This window comes from Mastigoproctus giganteus, chromosome 1 (assembly GCF_048544385.1).
Source record: "Mastigoproctus giganteus isolate SK-2022 chromosome 1, ASM4854438v1, whole genome shotgun sequence".
In the NCBI taxonomy this organism is placed as follows: Eukaryota; Metazoa; Arthropoda; class Arachnida; order Uropygi; family Thelyphonidae; genus Mastigoproctus; species Mastigoproctus giganteus.
In genome coordinates this window covers 87,072,011-87,095,677 of record NC_143575.1, presented here as the reverse complement: position 1 = coordinate 87,095,677, position 23,667 = coordinate 87,072,011, and the positions used below count along the sequence as shown (strand labels likewise).

General features: G+C 35.5%; 1 protein-coding gene across 5 annotated transcripts in view; it reads right to left on the bottom strand.

The window, feature by feature from the left end:
• Nucleotides 1–23,667, bottom strand: part of LOC150090971 (zinc finger CCCH domain-containing protein 10-like) — a 1,521,236-nt gene that overhangs the window by 1,430,908 nt on the left and 66,661 nt on the right. For 2 of the 5 annotated variants that reach the window (XM_090373683.1, XM_090373692.1), the window contains exon 3: nt 18,420–18,623. The exons of the other annotated variants lie outside the window; for them this stretch is intronic. The gene's annotated coding sequence lies outside the window, so the exon portion shown is untranslated. Of the gene's footprint in view, nt 1–18,419; nt 18,624–23,667 lie in introns of those variants that run through there. 5 annotated transcript variants of the gene reach the window in all.

The window sequence follows — 23,667 nt, the reverse complement described above, 5'->3', positions numbered from 1 at the left end:
GCAGACCAATCTGATTCCTCTTCCTTCTAGAGTTTACTTAAGTAAAGAAGTCTTTGCTGTTTTTCTTTGAATCCTTTTTCCAAAGATTTCTCATAACATGCCTTTGCTTGCCTGACCTTCTTTGTGACTTGATTAGAATAGTTCATATCTACCATAGGCTTCTGTGTTGCTCGATAATTTATATACATGCCATGCACTTTTCTTCTTTGCCACAAGTTTCATCAGTTTATTTGACATCCATTTAGGCCTATACCTTGAAGACAATTTCTTAGTTGGTATGACAAGCTTAGTAGCTTCTATGATTAATTCCTTGAACACTTCTCATTTAGAATTTGCCGATAGTAACATCATCAGTTGGTCCCATTGTATATAATTTAAAAACTGTCTGAGACCACTATAGTCACCATTACGAAAGCAAAAATCCCTCCCTTTACCCTTAATGATAGTTACATCTTTAAGTAAATTCCAAATCAGTACAATGTGATCACTGCCACCTATTGGTTCTTTTATCTGCAATTCCTGATGCATGAATAATCACTGCTGAAAATCAGATCAAGAGTATTACTCCCTCTTGTTGCCTATCTAACATGTTGCCGTAAAATAGGTCATGCAATAAATCCACAAAAGTTTTGCTAGTCTGTGAGTAAGCAACCCACAAGTTCCAGTCAATATCTGGAAATTAAAATTCCCCAATATAAGACACTGATTTACTGGCCCGTTCTATTTCTCTGTACAGCTGTCTGTTGTACTCATCGGTAATTAGGCCTATAACACACTCATACTCTAATTTTTGCTTTCTTAGTGTCACCAAACTGACTCAATAATGCACTGGCCACCGATGTCAACTGGATGTGCAGCCTTAGATTTTGTGCTTCTTAACTTAATCACTCCCCCTTCCTATCCTGCTGTCCTTTGTGTATATAATTTTTTCATTCTCTTCACCTAGATATTGCACTCCTTTCTTATTGCTTGCCTAAAATGGCAAAGACAGGTTGCTAATCCCCTAAGCACAGGTTTGGGCAACCTGTGAATAGGGGATTAGCATCCACTGGTTTAGCATTACCTCCAGTGGATGCTGTTAAAGACTGGGATGCAGGCCTGGCTCCTTGTGCCAGTGGACAGGCACCAAGCAGCCAGTCCAGGTGATGGCTGGGAGCAGCCATCACCAGTGGCTGCTCCCTGATGGCAAAGAGGCCTGACACACACTACAGAACATTCACTAACATACACGTCAGGTCCGTTTTACAGAGTTCTGTATTTCAGCACAGTTATACTGGGTGGAGATAGATTATTCTGGGCGCCACCACTGATGGAGTACATACACACACACACATACGTCCTTTCTGTATACACCGTACTCCCCAAAATCAAATTCTGCATCCCTTATATCTGAGTGACATTACGTCTCTGAAATCCCAACAATGTCTGCATTTGGTGTCTTGACCAGCACTTCAAATTCATCAAATTTATTTACTAAACTCCTAGCATTTGTGTATGTGCAAGTATACATGCACCTGTTCTTACTCTTAGTTACTCTAACACAGCCCATGTATTTACATTTCACAATTACTCCCAGCATTTCTTGAAAATCCACAGCAACTTGCTTTCAAGGCTGCTGCTCATTCCAATAGCAGTGCAAGAATCACTTTCACTTCTGCCTGCAGCTATTGTTAGTCTATTAGTCTGTGTATTCCTTAACGTAGCAGTTTTTTATCCCCATCTAATACTGCCTAGATAACATACTCTTGCAAATATTCTTGCACTCTTTCTATTTAAGTGTAGCTCATCCCTGTAGAGGTAGTCTCTCCTGTTATCAAGCACAGACCACACTGAGAAAATTCTACCCCATAAGCCTTGTACAATCTCTCCAGGGCCGAATTAATTGACAAGGCTCTCATCATATACTCGCTTCTGTTGTGTCTGGGCAGAATTGCGGACACTTTCAAATTTAACCTAGCTTGTGACTTTTTTAAAAATGCAGGCTTAAAAGGTATGCAGATCTATTCTTAACATCATTAATGCCAACGTATACAACATCACCTTTTGTGCCCTTAAAAGATGATATCTGCTCTGCAACATCAACTTTTGCCTCTGGCAGACATACCTGTCCTGTTCCACCTATCCATTTTGCACAATATATTTTCTGTATCCCTGATGATAGTTACTGACAACAATGATGTCTCATTCCTGATAGCTCTGCAAACATCAGAGACCTGGATCTGAAATCATGTGAGTGCAGACATGTGTGCACAATGCTCCTAATTATTTGAATAATTCTGCAATCTATAGACGTTTATAGTGGATCTAGTTATACCATTATGTTCTTCTTGTGGAGCATCTGTGCGAGTTTTTTCTTACTTTTTTGTTCATTGCTGGGTTGTTGATACATTACTGTTCATTTCTATCACTATTGTCTCTGGGTCAATCTTGACCAATGCCAGAGACATTGCTTTAGAGAGAGCTATCAATGGCCATCGAGTTTTCCCAGCATGACCTTCACTAGAATTGTCCTTCCTGTGGGCATTGAGCTTTGACCAATTTTCTGCTTGTCATGTTAAACAGTGACAATGTTTTTCTAAAAATGCTCTAAACAATACTTACTAGGAAAGGGTGTCCCTCCTTGTGTGCTTTCAGGGTTCGGACATCCCTGTGAGTGACTGCAGTTTGCTATTTCATCGCTTCACTAGTTTTTGTAACACTGAACATTTTACCATGTTACTCTATGGAGATAGTGAAATTCTTTCTGATTGCTCATTTGATATTTTGACAGTAACCATACACTGAACACCTCCCCACCCCAGAAACCTTTGATTAAGTGTTTCTCATGCATAACTGAGAACATTTCATTGGTACTGTTTCGCCCACCTCAAAGTTCCCCTTTCCTCAGATGGTTGTTTTCTCTGCTCACACTTGGAGGAAAATGTGATTCGCACATATCATTAGGTTTGTCTAGGCAAGGCAGATAGACCTGAGACTTTTGTTCCCCCCTTTAGAGGAAACATGTCTGACCAAGAAAATAAAAAAAGCTTCCTGATCAAGGTCATCTCAAGTGTTGTGGGGCAGGACAATAGACAGGCTGCTGATGAGCTGTGCTCAGGGGATAATTTATCCCCCCCACCCCCAAGAAAAAATCTAAAAATAAAGATAAAAAATTTATTCCAATTAATTCTCACATTAGCATCAGTTAAACATCAATTAATATTTTTTTTAATAAAAACTGGATAGCAAAAATGAAAAATTAAACAGTAGGCTACTAAAGGAACAATTATCCTAAACTTCAAATATGAACTGCCTATAAAAGTAACAAGCAAGTTAGTTAATGCCCTGCATCCCCCTGATAACTATTAATCGATATCTCGATGAGAACACCTACCTTTTCATCATCGCCAACCAAGCACATCTCTTCAAGATGACAGTGTATCGAAACTACTCCAGCATCTATCAACAAAGCCAGGCAGGCTGCTAACTGGTTTCAGGAACATGACAATGAATTCTCCATCCCTCCCCACAGCCACCCAACACAGCTGGCTATAAGGTTGCAAGAAGAAATAACCCTCATCACAGCCTTCTTTTTTCTTGATTTTTTGCTCTGTGGGAGGGATGATACCCAGAGACTAAATTCCAGGAATCATTAATCATCCAGTTTTGAATACTTCATAAGAATCATTCCCAGCACAGGTAAAGTTATTTCATATTTAACTCAAATCTTTAGGTAGATAGGCTGCTCTGCATGACTCAATGTCTAGCCATTCATCACTGCACACGTTCCTCAGCCTTTTTTTAAATTCAATTTTGAACACATACAAAAACATTTAAATTAATGTTTTTGTATATGTTCAACATGCCATCAATAAATTTCATTAATGAAGCATTGTTATTATTATCATCATCATTTAATTATTATTTAATATTACAATTATCACATTTATACAGTATGTTTAATTAGGTATTTTAATAAAATCTTTTTAAATTTTTCATTCTTTTTAACCCATAACTAGGCACTTGAGGTCTTCAAGGTTTCCCCCCCCCCAACACACGAATTTCAGCAACGTTTTGGTCTCTGTCTACTCAAATCCACACTTTGTGTGGAAATCAAAAAGAGCAAATGCATTTTCTTTGATTTCTCCACTGAAAATGTAAGAAATCTATATTATTTCTTACCGAAAAACTAAACATTCTTTAGTCTCAATAATTATATGCACATATTGAAAACAAATTTAAAATTGGCACTCAACACTAATATCCAATCATTGAAGCAGGTGTGCGTAACACTTTATGGCAATGCATTCACTCATTATGCTGCCTCTGCTTCACAGAAAAGTTTGGCTCATTTCCAATTGCTGAAGTGCAAAGGCTTTTCGATTGACATTTCATTTGCTGTAAGTCAAAGATAATAATGGAGATTAAGAGAGAATTAAAAAACATGCCTAAAGCAGAAAGTTTCCAAAAAATAATTTAAAATATTTGGTTTATTACAAAAAATGGGTTTTTAACAGATGTGTTCAGAAAAAATTTAAAATAAAGGTAGCATAAAAAAGCTAACAACCTTAAATTATTTCTTGTGGATTTTTAAAATTATAGATGTGGGGTGACCACAACCCCTGCATTTAGAGGAGTAACAATGCTCTGAGCACCCAGTTCCACTTAAGTAAAAAAGTGGTGGAAAAGGGTGACAAAAAAAAAAACCACTGCTTCATAAACACTGCCAAAATAAAAAAACTAAAAAATTAATGTTATATAACAAAATACTGTATTGAGGTAAAAAAAAAATGAAAAACAGCCTCCAAAAAGGGGCCATGTTTAATAATGCTTTCCCACTTAAAGTGCTTGCTCTTTGAGTCCAGAAAGCACCATATACTCAGTAGTTTACTGCATCCATTTTGATGCATAACTGCAACTTGTTTTTCTCGGTCCATTTTTTTTTTTCTTTTCCCCACGTTATTCACAAACAGCCAGTGGTACAAATCACATTTTTTCTTCTTTTTTTTTGGGTGGGTGGAAAGTATTTGTGTCTGGTACTGTATAGTAACTTAAAACATGTCACGCAACTTTTCATTTATTTGGTCACAAGAAGCCTTATCAAAATACTTCCAAGCAGGTAATTAGAAACATTTGATCAAAAAGAGAAGGTAGGGAATTGCAGCTGCATCTACTTCCATAACGACCTCAATATAAGAGCCAATTTTATCTACTGCCATCTATGTACATTTCAAATCATCATAATTAAATCATTCTTTAATTATCATGATAAGTCCAAATTCCATTTACTTAATTCAAATTATATTTAAGTGTCCCTCAAATTTTAATGATAAACAAAGCAAATTTATAATAAATGTAATTAAATTCATGACAAATTTCTATTGAATAATGAGGGGTGATGCTTTTCTGCCAAAATTTCCACCCATAAAATGTCAAAAAGTAAAATACTGTATCACCTGTTTGCTACATACTCAGAGCTTGGATGCAGGTTTTTGTTGTTGCTACAAATTATTCAGCAATTAATTTCAGTATTAATCTCCGTAATCAGTATAGGCATACAGATTAATACTGGAATAAAGCAACTGGAAGCATTTAGCAGATTATCTTTCTTCACATAAATCTTTGCCAAAGTACTTGTAATGATTCAAACTTCAACTGAAATGGAAAATCAAATGCTCAAAAAACAAACGATTGACCGTAACAGATTTGTCAAAAAACCTTACTGGCACAGAATATTGGGTAGATTGCTTTTGACTATTCAGTTTCTGTTGCAAAAGAATTTTCCTTTTACAGGATCAGATAAGAAAAACCAAACTTCAAAAAAGAAAAAATAAATTCAGGTTTAGTGAAATTAATTTCAACATATAATCCAGTACTGTAATACAGAACGTCATGTAAAAAAATTTATATAAATCATTGGATATATAAACTTCATTGGTTTTCCAAACTGTTTGCACCTATATATATATATGTGTGTGTGAAGTGGCGCTTATATTGCATCAGCAAAAAAAAACAAAAAAAAACAATGCCTCCCATTTTACCCATCCATTCCTCCAATAGTTTGCTTAGTTCTTCCTTGAACTTATTTAAACTATCAACTTCCAAAACGACTGATGGAAGTTTGTTCCAGAAATCAACCACCCACTGGCTAAAGGCAATGACTATAATCTTGGACTATAAGTCTGATATTAGTCACCAAAGCAAATCCATGGTTCTTTGATGTGTAGTAAACTGTCACAAAAATGGAATCCCAATACCTGAGTAGTTTTTTGGTTTCCCTTCAAGTAATAACAGCGCTGGCCCAAGCCTTGCAGAAGCTTTCTCAAAGAAATTATCATGAACTTGATCCAGCTTAGGTCTTTTAAAGATCTGTTCTGTTGTAGCTCTTGGAGGTGGTCTTGATCTCACCACTGTTGTTCTTGCTCAGCCCACATCTCTGTTGCCTTGTTTTGTGATCCAGTTTGGGTTCATTCTATCTATATGACTGATCCATTTTTTCTGATACTTTTATGTCATTTACTATATTATGTACTTTCAAGGCGCCTCTGTAGCCAGGAGCAGCAGTGCGTAGCACACGCTTCTTGATTAGACCGGGGTTCAAGCCCATGCCCACCAAATACGGAGGATGCGGAAAAATCAGGGAATGACCACCGCATATCCTCGGAGCAATATAGCCTTAGTTGCTAATGCTCCTAAAAACCAAATAACAACAACAACATAACATCTACTTTCAATTTCTCACGAATATCTGAATTTCTTTGATGGTCCAGCCTTGTAAAGTCTAATAATCATCTCAAAAATCTCATTTGTGCTGCTTCTCGTTTTTGTGCCTCATTCTTATTTATCACCCAAGTCTCACAATTGTAGAAGAGGGCTGATTTTGAAGTGAGTTGTGCAATTGCAATTTTGTTTCAGTTGCCATTTGTTTTTCAAAGTGGCATTTAATCATTACATTCATTTTATTATATTTTTGTAGTTTACCATTTTTACTTTGATTTAGCCTATCCCTATGCCACACTGTACAGTAGATTTTTTTTTTTTTTTTGTCCCTCAATGTCAAACTTATCACTTCACACTTGAAAAAGCTGAATGTTCGAATTTTGTGCAGTTAGGAAACTGCTCAAAGTGGTCATCATAATATATTGAAGGAACTTCATGGCATTTATAGAGGATTAGGGAACTTATACAAGTATTGCTATAGAGTGAAACTACGTTCTAGATCAGGGTGTTTAAGTTGTTTGGAGTCTGAATAAGCTGCCACTGAACTAATCTAGCAAAGACCGCCGTATATTTGATGTTAAATTTCCCAAATAGGTGAAATCAGATATTTGTTCCATTATTTTGTCATCAGTAATAATTCTGACTCTTTGTATGTTCTTTCCCATATAACACTGAACAACGAATTTTAGGTCATATCTTGTTAAGGGCATGAAAAGTAAGTTTACTTTATACATTTTGGGGTGCTAAACATGGAAATAGTGCTTAAAATGGCAGATTGGCTCTTGTTTTTGAAAAAGGAGTTTTTTATATTTATATAAAGTATTTTTTATTTATATGGTAGTAAGATGTAGCTACAAACATACCTGTATCAAACAGGTCCTTTTTGCCTTTCACTTGTATTAAAGCTTCGGGAGCATCCCTTTCACCATCCAACAATAATAGGCTAACATGGAGGCACTCAATTTGCTTTTGTATCTTTGTTCCATCGCTGCGATGTCTTGATCGAAGTGCTCACCATGTTCGTCTCTTACAGCACCAGTTTGGCGGGAAGAAATCCAGGTGTGAGTGCAAGAAATGCATCTTCCATGACATGTTGCACCCCATTTCTCGTAAGAAGTAATGAGATCTTCCACAAGCTGCCGGTTTTAACATTTCCTAGAATACCAGTCAAAACATTTCAAAAGGCTATCCACACTGATTTCTCGCTGTCACTAATTCGAACTGTTCAACTTTGAAAAGTTGCCTTATTTGCTGACCAATGAATACACCTGCCTTAATCTTCTCTATACTATCTTGGGAATTTCTCTTGTAAGTATGTGAATGCAGGACCGGGCACTTCCAAAGCCTTCACGAAATTTTTCATGAGCCCTAGTCTGACATGGAGTGGTGGAAGCAAAACTTTATTCAGATCTACCAGAGGTTCAAATGCTACATTCTTCATTCCGGGTGTTAATGATTTTCGTTGAGGCCAATTCCTCTTCACATAGTGCATATCCTTGGCATGACTATCCTACTCGCAGAGAAAGTAACAATACTTAGTGTAACCCTTTTGTAGTCCTAATAAAATGCCGATTACCTTTAAATCACCACATATCTGCCAATCATACTTCTGATAATGTACACCTAAGAGGAGGTTCTCCATGTTTGCATATGTTTCTTTTTGTGGAGGCATATGCAAGAGATATTGAAGGCAGCATATTTCCATTGTGTAATAACACAGCCTTAAGGCTAACCTTAGAAGCGTCTGTAAATAGTCACCATTATTTAGGAATGTGCCTCATATTTATTGATGCCATTATACCATCAATCCTTACAAACAGTGAGTTCACCTTCTGTTTGATAGAATTTATCACAGCCTTTATTTCGAATACAAAATGTTGTCACTTTTACAGAATGATCCAGAAGATTCCACTGTTGTAGCCCCATGGCCAAAGGCTCTGCCTTATTCTTCGGCAGTTCGAGATTCCTGATGAGGTCATTTAGCTCACTTTCTGTGATCTTATGTGGTTCAGAAAGATAAAAGTTTGGAAAAGATGGCGGATCCCTTGATGTAGACAGGTGCTGTACTTCTTCGTGCATATCAAGTTGATGTTTACCAGTGATATCATCTTCATCAGAGTGTCCAGGTCAAAATCTAATTTGGAATCTTTTGAAAACGTTAGGAGAGACTGGGAATGTGAATGTTGTGAAGTGTGTTCACATTTCAGTTGTTGTCGTTGTAGAAGTTAATAGCTTAAATAGATTCAAGGCAGAACTTGACAAACATTTGGAGCAAGTGGACGGGTGAAATAAGGGTTTTTTTTTGTTTTTTTTTGGCTGATGCTATATAAGCTTGCTTTCTTGCATCATGTGCCTTTGCTAATGCTAACTGAGGCAGGTTTCTGAACATGCTTCACTGTGCTCAGTTATTTTTTGATCATGCCAGTGATCATTTAACATTTTTTTGACAAATTAAGTAATATCACAGAATAAAGAACATAATGATATCCAGGTAATGATATTAATTGTAAATTAATGTCACCAGGCCTCTTTTACCCAGTTATTCACAGTTTTGGAGGGTTTCATTTAAATGATCACCCAGTATTAGTATTTTTAGTCTTAGATAAAGACAAAGTCATAATGCATTACCCCTAGGAATTCTGGCAGCACGTTCAACAAAAATGTCATCTGCCCTTGACTTTAAATCCAAATAAGTTGTTTTAACTTCCTAGTTATAATTTTCAATGCTTAAAGTCAAGTTATTGAATTTGAACAAAGAGAATGCCTTATATGCTTAATAATAGAGCAGAAAGGGATATTCTTATCAAGAGAGACTTTGGTTTTGTACCTACAGTTTTCTAGAGACAAAATTTACAAGTAAATTCTTTCTTCTGTGCAAGGTGTCACAGCCATAAAGAATGTCAACAACTAATAAGACTACAAATGAGGATGCACAGTCCAGCTTTCTGTGAAGTAACCTGGTCAAAGTGTTTAAGGCCTTGATAGGTTTGCATAAACTAAATTCTGTGGGAATATTTACTCAGTCATGAGGCATTACACAATGGCATATAAATTTAAACTAAGAGAAGATAACTGTAGACTGGATGTCCAAAAACTTTCCTTTAGTCAAAGAGTGACTGACTACTAGAAAAAACTGCTGCCTACTGTTGTAGAAGTTAGAAGTTTAAGGAGGGATTGGTTAAATACTTGGAATCGGTAAATGAAAGAAGGTGTATAGGTTACTTTATTTCATTTTTTAAATTTAATTTCTCATTTTTTTTTAGTTTATTTTTTAAAATTTTTTGCTGGTGCTACATAAGCTTTCTCCCTTGCATCATTTTATCAACATAACATTAATAAAATTGAAAAAAAAAAAAAATAAGTCTTCTCACTGTTTCATTCCATGAAACAGCTAGTGTTATATGTTTTCATTTTAATATAAAAATAATAAATTTCCCAATGTTTTTTAAAAGTTTAAACTGATTAACAGGCTGTGAGATAAAGTTTGTTTATTATTGCTATTTGTTACTCCTATAATCTTGTATAAGGAAATCTAACATATGAAGGGAAAAAATATATTAATTAAGCATATTTTATACAGACAGAAAAATTTTAATATGGATATGTTTTCCTAACTGAAATGGATGGAGGTGAAAAGCCAAGCTTTCCAAAGTTGTGCTACAAACATGTTTTTTTTTTATCCTCAGGGAAAATTCAGAAATTCTAACCTGCCAATAAAAAATGTAACAGGCAGGTTAGAATTTAATAACTGATTCCTTCATGGATAAGTTACAAGACATTTTCATATATCTTTACAAATGATGGGGATATTATTTGTACTCCTTTATGCATAAGTCATAACAGATTGAGAGAAACAAATGTCTTCTATTATTTATATATACATGACTTCTCTATTACATAACAGGTAATTTTTCAATATAATGCTTTACATTTATGCACAAATCATGTGACACTTTAACAGCACGAAATTACATGAAATGTAGCAAAATTCTAGCAATGCTCCATCTTGCAGATAAATAATTTTTCATGTACAACATTATCTGTACAATCTGAAAGCTAAATAGATTTTGCTACTTCAAGAAAAATTTATTAATTCTTGGCTGATAAACAGCCTGTATTTACACTGGGGCAACCTTTTAGTAAGTCAGAAGTTTGAGATCAATCAGGGCACTGATGTGGGGAAGGGGCTTAAAAAAGTGATTACAGCTGAAACCATGGTTGTAGACAGGTCATTGAAACTGAAAAGATAGTGATTTTATGAAATAATTAATTTAGAAATAAACTAGATAATCCAGAGTTGGCAGTTCATGATTAATGTATTTGAGAGATCAAAGTTGTGCTTTTTTGAAGGGTATGAAAGGTGTACAGTGAAACCTGATGCTGTTAATATTTCAAAATAATTAACATTTCATGTTAAATCACCCAGGGCAAGACAACAGAAAGATATAGGAACTGCACTGTCACTGTTTTTATGCATTATAGAACTTGACTTGGGAAGTGAGTTTCAGATCATTTAACACAGGCTAGTTTCATACTAGATGCAGTGCTGCAGTCGTAAAATTAGCAGAAGGTATACTCTGTGAAAGTTGTATGCAGAGAGTATACTTAACATTATATATGCTTATTAATGAATTCCAGAGAGTATACGGCATATACTGATATATATATATTTATACAGCATATTTACTTACTTATATATACAGTATATATATTAAAAATAATAAAACTATAGGTATTGCCTAAGAATCAAATTCTAATAAATTTATTTTTTTATTTTCACTAAATATTTTAATAATATTTGTTTTTTCAAGTCTTTCAAAAACTAGAAGGTATATGCTATTCACCTAAAAGAATCCAGAGGGTATACGGTGTATACCTGCATATACCCTCCATACAGCCCTGACTAGATGTAAAGACTAAAATATGTATTTCTAAAAGCAAACTTTAAAGCTGAATATCATGAAGCAAGACATGGAAGGCAAAGAAATTTTTTGGGTTGTGTAATATCATTTGGTTTGTGAAGGCAATCATATGAGCATTTTTACTTGTTACAGGATATTGTTAATGAATGAAAGAAAGGTATCCTTCTAAAAAACTGTGCTGAAAAAAAAAGAACAATTACTGTAATTGGATCATGTGGAATTAAACCTAAACATATTTAAGAAATAAACATAAATGGCATACTTCATGGCCTGTGGTGGGAGTATGAATGCAGATATACATGCTAGTGTATGCCCACTTTATGGTAAACTGGTTTGTGGTAAATTTTTGTAATTACATCTTAATTAGCAAGTAGATTTAAAAAAAGTAGTGTGGCTTCACTTAACCACACAGTAGCATAATAACTAATAGCTATGAATGAACTACAACAGCAAGTGATGACAGACTGTTTATCACATTATTAAATAGTACAACACATAGCAGAACATGGGTATGCCAATAAATGACAGTGAGAGAAATTTCGAATTTTTTTTTTTTTTTTTGCTAAATATGGTTCATCAAACAATTCACTGGTACTATTAAGACCAAATGGCAATTGAAAAACCTGTTCCTGAATCTTGTATGGAAAGAAAAGCTTGCTTACAGAATAACCATGGTTAACTGGATGAAATAGCCAAGAAAATTTGGGTTCCAGAATTGTGATACATCAGAAAAAAATAGGTAGTTGATAAACCTAATACACACACACATGAAAGATCTATATTTCATAAAAAAAATAACAAAATTAGGCTCTAAAGTATTAGAAAAACTTCAAGGCAAATAAGTCTAAAGGAGTTGATGGCATAACACCCAGAAATTTTGAAGGATGCAGCAAGAGAAGATACACTGAACCATTAAGATTAATTATAAGGGCATTACTGGACTTGGGAGATTTTCTTTTTCACTAGGGAAGTGCCAATGTATCATCAATACATAAAGATAGTTCTAACAGTGAAGCAGGTAACTACAGAACAGTCAGTCTGTCTTCAATGGCAGGGAAAATAGTGCAGATAATGACTAACTGCGAAACAGGATAATTTAAATTGAAATTAATTCTGAAGGAAACACTGTTTTGTAAAGAGAAAAACATGTTTAACTAACAGGATCAGCAATTTTGATAGAATCACTTGTGAGCTGGATGCAGGAAATAATGTTTACAATATTTATTTGGATTTTAACAAAGCATGTGACTCAGCCCCACATAAAATGTCACTATATAAATGGCAATGTTAATATTTTATGTCATAATAATGAATAAACAACACACACTTTATATATAGGCATAAAATAATATAATATTTATAAAGATACACTGTGTGCAATACTGTGAAGGTAATCCATCACAGATCTATTTTTTGCAATCGTTCACAACCGTTATTATTCTCGTTTCTCTCTCTTGACTGTCGCCTCCTTGCATGGACAGGAATCCACCATGAAGTATGCATTCAGCCTAGTTATCGACCTGTTGCTGCTCTTTCTGAAATTCCTCAATGATCCTATTTATGCCAATATGTGCTTGTCTAACTATACACTCCCATCTTATATGCCAAGCCTCAACACTGTTTTGGGTGCATGGAATTCCCAGTTGAATGGAATTGTATTCGTACCAAAATGTTGGTGGAAATAATGGTGGAGTGCAAATTACCGTACCATTATGCACATACCATCTAATTCTTCCATACATATAATTGTCTTCAAACCACTCTATCACATCACTAGCTTCCCTTGGTAAATGTGGCTTCAGAACATTAAATGCTTGTGGTATCTCACCAGAAGGAATAAATGCAAAGGCACACAAATATCGAAGCAGCAAACTAAATTCTTCATCAGTGCAATACTGAGATGCCAGTCTACTTGCTTGAATTTTTCTCCAAATACAGTGTCCCAAGTGTGAAAAAGAGACCTCATTAGACACGTTAGGGAACTCACCTTTGGAGGCATTTAATGCAGCTAATTCCAGGTCAGTTAATATGGCCTGTGATCTCAATTCAATTTCATTTTCTTTGGCAAAATCAATCATATCTTGAAAAAAAAGTTTATAATTTTCTTCGCTCTTATTCATCATCAACACGTAAACTAAGGGAAGAATTCGATAGTTTTCATTTCCGATGGGTGTACGTATTATATATAATTGTTAAAAGGGGTGTAATGCTAGTTCACCTCCACGAGACATAACAAGATAAACCAAACAGAACAAATACTCACAGATGATTTGAAAATACTAAGTGAGTACTTTCGAAAATGGAGACTCCAACCTAATAAAAACAAAACTGAGGTGACTTGTTTTCACCTATGTAATAAAATGGCAACAACAAATATCAATGTTCTTCGACAGAGTACTCTTCAAAAATAGTAAATACCCTAAATATTTGGGTGTTACTCTGGATAGAACCATGTCATATAAACAGCATCTGTAAAAGACTGCAGCAAAGATAAGAACTCGGAATAATATTCTTCAGAAATTATGTGGTTCAACATAGGGATCCGGGACACAGACGCTTCGCTGTACTGCAATAGGCTTAGTGTTCTCTGCTGCAAAATACTGTGGCCCTGTTTGGATAAACTGTTCACATGTCAAATTAATCGACATCCAATTAAACTATGCTATGTGGTTGATTACTGGGACAATAAGATCGACCCCGACTTTTTGGCTACCAATTCTAAGCCACATACCTCCTCCACATCTGCGTAGATCTGCAGCTCTTCTCTGGGAACATAAAAGGATAATGGAGATCCCAAGTTTACCAATCCACAATTATTTTGCTGATACCATAATGGAAAGGCTACCTTCTAAGAAACCTTCAGTCAGAACAGCATTGAAATTGATAAGTGCAAATTTTGATCTGATTACTGAATGGAAACAGGAATGGAATTCCCACCGATCACTAGATATAGCAGCCTTAACATGCATAACCAAGAAACCTGATGGATTTGATCTCCCTAGAAGAATATGGTCAAAAGTGAATCGAATTAGGACTAAACATGGAAGATGTGCTGATGCATTGTACAAGTGGAAATGGATTGACGCCCCGAGATGTGATTGCAGTGACTGAAGGCAGACCATTGAACACATCACACAGGACTGCCCCCTTAGGGCTTACCAAGGGGATCCGAGAGCCTTCCTGGAATTAGCGCCCATATCAGCTGATTATATTAATAACTTGAACATACAATTATAGTATGTCCATATATATTATATATAAATTTTGTACAAATGTTATACAGTTGTTAAAATTTTTTTAATAATTCTTATTTTAATATTATAAATATGACTAATTGTGAACTTAAACAGAATTGAGTAGATTAGTGTGGTCTGAGATATGAAATATTGTAATTTCTTCTTGATTGATGAAGCGGTTGTTGTGAGATGTACGAATTGACATATGATAAATAAATAAATAAATAAATTGTTAAAAAATTGTGGGCACAGTTTTAAATGTACCATTCATAATTCAATATTGAGCACATGATAGGCATTGAATATTTACTTTTGTTGTAAATAGAAGAATCCTTTCCTCTCCCACTGCAGAGACTTTAACAAGATATCCCATTTTCTTCTTATTATTATTATTATTATTATTATTATAATAAAACGAATATGGGATATTTTTTCTGTGATATTGTTACGTGTTACCCCTTTCAAAATATCCTGCCAGAGCCCATGATCGTGCCTAAAGAGGGCAAAGTAATTTGTTTGTTTGTTTGTTTGGTTGGTTTTTTTTTAAGGAGCATTAGCAACTAAGGCCATATTGCTCCGGGAATATGCGGTGGTCATTCCCTGACCTTTCCGCATCCTCCGTATTTGGTGGTCACGGGCTCGAACCCCAGTCTAATCAAGAAGCGTGTGCTACGCACTGCTGCTCCTTCCCACCTGGCTATGGAGGCGCCGACAAAGTAATTTGTGAAAGTACAGCTAATAACAAATACCTATATAATTACAGTTTTAGTTATGCTAATGACATTTAAGATGCAGCTGCCAAAATACATTACTCTAAATTTTCATATTATGAAAGTAATCTTATTTCAAGTTTTTTATCTTTAGCATTTTAATGCTATACCTAGCATTAAAATGTTATACGTAATTATTTAATGCTATACCTAATTATTGCTCAAACATCCTATACAAATACAAAAATTCGACTCTCAATTTGAAAAATTGCCAATTAAATGCAATAAAGTAAAAATTAATTAAGTTGTTTTTATTTGTTTGATCGTATTTTAAAACTGTTGGTTTCTGTAACAGAAAACATCATCTTCAAATTGAGAGTGGTATTTGTTGTTAAAATTTTTGTTATTTTTGATATTCTTTTTACCAAATTTATCTAATAAGGTAAATTTTTTACTTACTGAAAAACTAATAAATATATAGAATTATATTCATATATTTTTACAATATAGTAGATACTGTCGGGATTCTGGCCGTCGGGATTTTGGCTGTTGGGATTTTGGCCAGACCTATTGGGATCACAGCTAAGATTCTTAGATGAATTCCAGGGGAGGAGGAAAAGGGTTATAATTAAAGGTTACTTTTCAGATCTGGCTAACAAAAGATGTGGGGACCCTTGAGGATTGACACTGAAGGGATACAGGTCATGTCGAAATTTGTAGATGATGTCAAGATCGGGAGAGTAATGGCCAGCACCAAGAGTAGCGCTGCTTCAGAATGAGTTCACAGGCTTCAGGGATGGTCAGAAAAGTGGCAGCTATGTTTGAATATAGCAAAATGCAAGAATTAGTGGGGATGAATTAAAATTCAACAAAGCAAATGTAAGACTGCACTTGGAATACTGTGTCCAAGTATGGAGACTGCAAAAAGAGAGAGGAGAGTGAGCTTCTTATTTAAAAGGGTGCAAAGATGGACAATGCACCTGGTGAGGTTGGCAAAAGAAAGGCTACATGGGGAAAGACCGAATATGTAGACTGTAGAGCTTGGTAACCAAGCACCATAAAAGAACCTGATTGAAGTCTATAAGGCTCTGAGAGAGGACAATAAAATGAATTATGATGAAATTTTCATGGTTATATGTGAAATCAGAACTAAAAGCCATAAAATCAAATTATGGGAAAAGAGAGAGTTAGACCGTAGAAATTTCTCTTTCAGTAGCATAATTGAGCTGTCAATTACTGGAATAAGTTGCCACCATTGGTGGTTGAGGCTGACAGCTTGGAAAAATTCAAAGATCAGCTGAATGGATAGATACCTATGTGAGGATGGAGTCACATAGGCAGTTTATTTTATTTGTTCTTTTTATGGTTCCAAGAAGACTGGAGTTCCTTGGCACCATACGGCTTATACTAATATCAACAGAAGATTGTATTCAGAGTTGTATAAGTTTTACTCTGTTTTAAAGAACTCAAATTATTCAAATAGGTTTCAAGTGCATGTTTTTTTCATTGAAAGATAGAAGATACCATTTCATTTAACAGTAACCTACAGCAAGCAAAACTCTTGACATATACATTTATATACATATATAAATAGATAGTATGAATCAGAGCTGCAACGCTCAATACGTTCTATGTTGATATCAATATTTGTAAACGGAAGTAATTTGTATACGAAAGTGTTCTACATACTATATTGAGGTCAACTCCTCTTATTTGTGTATATATGCATATTACAAATATGCATACATACACGCACACTGTATGTTTACATACATGTATTACACACCCCTGAAAATATCAGGATCAGATATATTGCATCATGGTATTCTGCATTAAAATTCACTTTCAATTTTCTTTATCTTTAAACCTAATGCAAAACTAGTTCTGGTTAAAAAAAATCTGCACCCAACCTTGTCCATTTCCTTAATGCATAAAAACAATACAATTCATATCACTGCATATTGCCAGAGGCACAATTCAACATATGCTTGCTCAATGAAAACTGTATTATCATTCTAAATCTAACAGCATCAAATTTTAATTGGAACAGACAAAATGATGGCCTCACAATTTAATGTCTGTATTCCTTCAAGGAAAGTAGAGATTTCTAATGTAATAATCATGGTCTTTCAACTTTATTTTATCCAAATTGTTTATTTGAGTAAATTGCCATAAGATTGCAGAGTAATTCCATAAATCTAGGATAATATTACTCTATGATCATTTTAAGAATATTCTGTATAAATTCACAATATGTTTTTAGTTTTAATAACCAATCCACATATATAACAGTGTTTTTTCCAAGACAGTTCCTTGAATAATATTCTCAAAAAGATTTGGTTGAACTTATGGTATGTTGGACAATTGCTCCAGTGTAAAAACAGATTATGCACCAATAACTAATAACAATATAATCCGTAGATTAAAATCCGTAGGAAAAAAACATTAGATAAGATTAGATATTTTTTGTAATTTCAATATGCAACATGTAAGTTAGAAAATTGTAGTAGTAAGGTGTATCCTGCTCTTTTACTTCATACTTAATATATATTTTTTTTAATATCACATTTAAGAATGACAAAAACAAAACTGTACTTAAAAATCTGCAAAAATGTGCGTGGAGTAAACTTTCTAGCTAAATATCGTTATAACAGTCATGAAGCATAAGAAGTTTATCTAACACAGACCAAACTGTACAGTGGATTATTTATTCTAATGGTACAAATGAATTAATGAACTTTCTAAACTAGATATGATGACCAACAGTCATCACATGTAAAATAAAAAAGCAAAAACATGACAGCAGTTGCTAATACTGACTGATAATATAAGTTCAGGATTATGAAATTCTGTATAATTATATACAATGTGTTTTATATTCCACTTTCATGTAGACTGCACATTATACACAACAAGGAGGAAGGGAATACCATTCACCATTGCTTACACAAATTAAGTCAGGGCAATAACTGCCACAATACAGTTTAGCTGTAACCTTCCTATATCGTATAGCAAAACTACATGAAATCCGTGGATATCTTTATATGTCTTCATATCTGTAATGGGAAAAACTGTTAAATCATATTATTTAAGTTAAGCATATATTTTTCCTGTGTGCGTGTGTGCATGCGCACAAACACTTCTAAACTATTACAGGAAAACTACAGGAATGAGTCTACGTAACAAAACAAATAAAAATGCTCATATAAACCTGTCTGGAAATGTTCCTTTCCAAGGTACCACCCATTTTGTGTTTGAAAAGTGAAATAGAAAAATCACTTTCCATATGTTTGCTCAGAGGTACAAGAGTAAGTATAATCAGCTCTCTTAAATGCACATTTTTACGTGCCCTTTCACCATGTTCAACAATCACAGAAGCTCAAAATTTGGCTAAATAACCTGCACTGACTGGCACATACAATAAAATATTCCAGGCTCTTCTAAACGGAATTAAAGGTGTCCGGAATGCAGGGAATGAAGCCTTCCTTGCATTCCACAGATTATTTTATACACCAGGGTCTTAAGGTGTCCTCATAAAAAGAGATTTGGTAGATTCAGATCATGAGACAGTGACAGCCATGTGGAAAAAGAACACCATTACTATCAATTTCTCCTAACACATTACAGTCAGATGGTTATATCATACACTACCACCTGATATGTGGGAAGCACCATCACACAGGAATCAGATGTTATGGTTATGGCCCCCGTTTGGTCCAAACCTTTTAGATTTCTTAAAAGAATTTTCTTCCTGCATTTTTCAAATACATAAAAAGGAAATGAGCCAGATTTATGTTTATATGAACATTATATTAACTTTATAAAAAATGATTGAAGTTATATTTAATAAACAAATGATAATTTAATGAAATATATTAATACACAGGTAGGCCCCGATTTATGCTGGCGTTATGTTCCACCTCCTCAAGATCATTAGCTGAAGCAGCGTAAATTGAGGAAGAATTATAATGTATTTAAATGAGACAGGTTCCTTCACTATGAAAATTTAACCATAATTGAGCCATCTCATTCTGGGTCATTATTAAATATATCTGATTATTTTATAATTATGAGATATAAATAATATTTATAGATAAAATATAAATAATAAAATAAAAATTTAACTTAGTACTTCATTCCTATAGAGCCATGTTTGGAGTATGTAGTAACACCACTGTCTGCCTCCCTTATTGATGTTCTTTGACAGTGACGTAATGAGGCAACATTATTGGGATGGGCCTGATGGAGGGTCGAATGGTCCTGCAGGTTCTTTGGCTTTAGAAAAGAACTGCAGCAATGCCATCTGGTGAGTCTTTCTCTCTTCTAACATATTGTAGTAGGGCTTCAATATGTTAGTAACGACTCTTTGGATGGAAGAGCTGCATTCTCATTCTGGGTCATTATCACATAGTTTCACAGCCTGTTTGTATTTGTGCCAAAGCTGATTGAAGTGTCTTTATGGTGAGGACCCTAATTGGCACAATCTCTGGCTCTTCCTCCTAAAAATCCTCTTTAGCCAGTTGTACTGCCACCTCCTCTTAAGTCCTCCTTTGCTCACCTCGGCTTTACAGCAACTCACTGACATCATTAATGTCAACCTTGTCAAGACCAACATCCTCAGCCATTCAAGTGACATCTTCAGTCAATGCTGAAACTGGCTCAAACTCAAGAAAGTAAGACTGTATCAGGCCACAATCTCTTCCAAATGCTATTCATGCATGAGTGCAACACTGCTTTCCAGGCTGCAGCAATGTTACTTATGGCCTTAAGGATGTTGTAGGACCTCCAGTAGTCTCTCACAGTCATTGAGTTAGAAATAACATCCTGATTCATTGGCTGCAACAGTGAGGTGATGTTGGGTTGCAAATAAACGATCTTCACATTCAGAAAGTCATTAGGGATATCTTCAAGGTTGGCTAGATGTCCTGGAGCATTGTCGAGGACTACAACAACATTTTTGGGCAAGTTGTTTACTGCACAAAACTGGGTCACCTCTGCACAAAAGTATGAAGTGTACCATTCACTAAAAAGAGTCTGGGTCACCCATGCCTTCTTATTAGAGTGCCAGAAAACAGGAAGTCGAGTCTTCATGATGTCATTCATAACATGTTGATTCTCTGAATGGTACAACCAACATCAGCTTTAACTTACAAGTGCCTGATGCATTACCACCCAGAAGTAATGTAAGCCGATCTTTTTCAGCCTTAAAACCAGGGGCAGATCTCTCTTCACAGGCAATGTACATCCTATCAGGCATCTTCTTCCAGTACAGCCCCATTTCATCAACATTAAAGACCAAGTCTGGGGTGTAGCAGACTGGTCTGGTTTTTGAAACCGGGAAAACCAGCCCCTGATAGCCGAAAAGGATTCAGTCCCTCCCAATTCCTCATTAATTGCATTGAATAAGCTCCTAGACTTGTCCATAACCACTGCTTTGTGATGTTACAGGAATGTTATTTTGGTTCATTTTGTCTATCCACAGCACTAATAACTTTTTCATCTTCTCCATTATCTCACTCCTTGAATAAGTTGTTCTAGAAACCCTTTCGTTACCAATTCCTGTATGTGACTGCTTGATCTTCTCAGCATAATTCAAAATGGTCATAACAGTAGAAGGTGTTAAGTTTAAGGTGTTGCACACTTCTGAACGTCACTCACGAGATTTCAAACGACAAATAATGTCCATTTTCACCCCAATCATTAGAGATTTGTGGTTTTTTTTAACATGTGCAGGCACAGGTTCACGACTATGCTTAGAAGACATGGCTACACAATTTATTTAAAATAATAAGGCACTAATGAACGCAGGAAATTATTAAAATTTAAGACACAGCTCCCAACATGTGCACACTGGCGGACAAGCAGTAAGCAACTTACATTGACACTAGTGTTGCCTAGGTACCCACTTTCTGTGCTACATTTACACTTGTGTTTTCAATTTTTCTTTTTATATATATATTTTTTCATTATTATTTTAAAAGGATGTTAATGTGAAACAGCATAAAATGAAGTGTCGTAAAGAGGGGCCTACCTGTAGTTAGCATTCACATAGTGCATTAGCATTTTAAAGTAGAGGTGCTCATGTGCTACATCTGTTCACAGATACCTCACAGGCTGCACTGGTTTGCACACAGCACATCGGCAACATTACTGGGAGAAATCTACTATATATTTTCATATACAGTGGATTCCAGTTATTTGGGCCACCAGTTAATCGGGGCAGCCATTTATTTGGGGCGAATCTTAAAAAACAGAAACCAATCGAGAAAATAGCCAGGGTTTACTTCGCTTAATTGGGACAGCATGCCGTTTAATCGGGGCAGGAGACCGCAGCACTGGAGATTACCCTATGATTGTCTCCGATGGTACCACGTGGTTCGGTCGAAATTCTGAAGGTCACAACCATAAAACAATAAAAACAATTAACAGTCACCTGTTTATTGGGCTTTTCTGTTAGTGAAATCTATCGTAAACGGACAGTAAACTCGATCTTACTGAATTTGCGATAACACCGACAGCTGGAATTCTGCGGGTTATTATGGTGAAATGTGTTTACACTTCCATGAAATCTTCAATAATATAAAAAAATTAATTTTCAGATCTTCTCTTCATTCCTATTTTTAAAGCTTTGTAACTCGTTACTCCGTTCTCACTTGCAAATATCGTGTTACTTGCAATTTGTGTGTGCCGCATTCTTTGTTATTGATTGCTTATCTTTTCACTGTTTTAAATTTTAACCCCCACCCACAAATGTCAGTGAACAGAAATGTCAACTAGTTGGTATGTACATATTACAGTAGGTATTAATTATTCCGATTATCACGTATATTCTTCCGATTTTTACGTATCATTTAATTTTTTTAATTGGTAAGGTAATAAAGGGTAAATTTGTGCTTCATATATCTTTGCTTTTATAGCCTGTAGATAATTAGCATTAGCATTAGTAGAGGCATTTGATGCAAGAAAGCAAGCTTATGCAGCATCAGCCAAAAAAAAAAAAATAAATAAATAAAAAATAACCACTTCCACTTCACCCCTCTGTTCGTTCGAAATACCTGTCCAGTTGAGCCTTAAACTTATTTAGGCTATCAACTTCCACGACAAGGGATGGAAGTCTGTTCCACCAACCAACCACCCGCTGGCTAAAGGCAAATTTCCTCACATCTATCCTACATCTGTCCTTCCTCAATTTGAATTTATGCCCTCTCAGGTGATTATTCTGAGCAAGAGGAAGAATCCCATCAGCATTGAGCATGCTCAAACCATTCAAGGCTTTATACACCTCTATCAGATCACCTCGCTGGTGCCTAGTCTCCAGACACTGTAATTTGCAAAACTTAAGCCTTTCTTCGTAAGAGCACCCCTTTGTTCCATTCACTAATCTTGTTGCCCTTCTCTGTACTCGTTCCAGCAGCTCTACATCCTTCTTGAAATGAGGCCTCCAGACCTGTATACAGTACTCTAGGTGTGGCCTGACCATTGCCTTATACAAGGGAATAATCACCTCCTTATCCCTGCTAGAAAAATTGCTATACAGGGTGTTTCAGTTAAACGTTTCAGAACTTCTAAGAGGGGTAGGGTACATCCTGACAACTCGAAATCATATAGCAATGTGGGGTCGGAAATGCTTTCCTGAAGCAGTGTTGTACACAGAAGCACCATAAAGAAAAGAGACCGTAAGTGAGAAATCGTTTTAATAATACATGAAAAGAAGCAAAAGGTACATGGATTAAAGTAAGTGATCGAAGTTTCTTCCACGGGCTACAATGCACGCCTCACATCTCCGACGCACGGACATCCGAACATTCTGGAATACTCCAGGCGAATTTCGAATTTCTTCGGCAGCTACTGCGATTCTTGCAACCAGCTCCTCGGCATTGTCAACAGGGGTGTCATAAACTAGCGATTTCATATGACCCCAGAAATAAAAATCAAGACATGATAGGTCGGGTGACCGAGCAGGCCAACGCACGGGACCACCACGTCCGATCCACTGTTGACCAAATGTGACATCCAGGTAGTTACGAACATCTCCGCTATAATGGGCAGGGGCTCCATCGTGTTGGAACCACATTGTCTGTTGCGTCGATGCAGAAATCT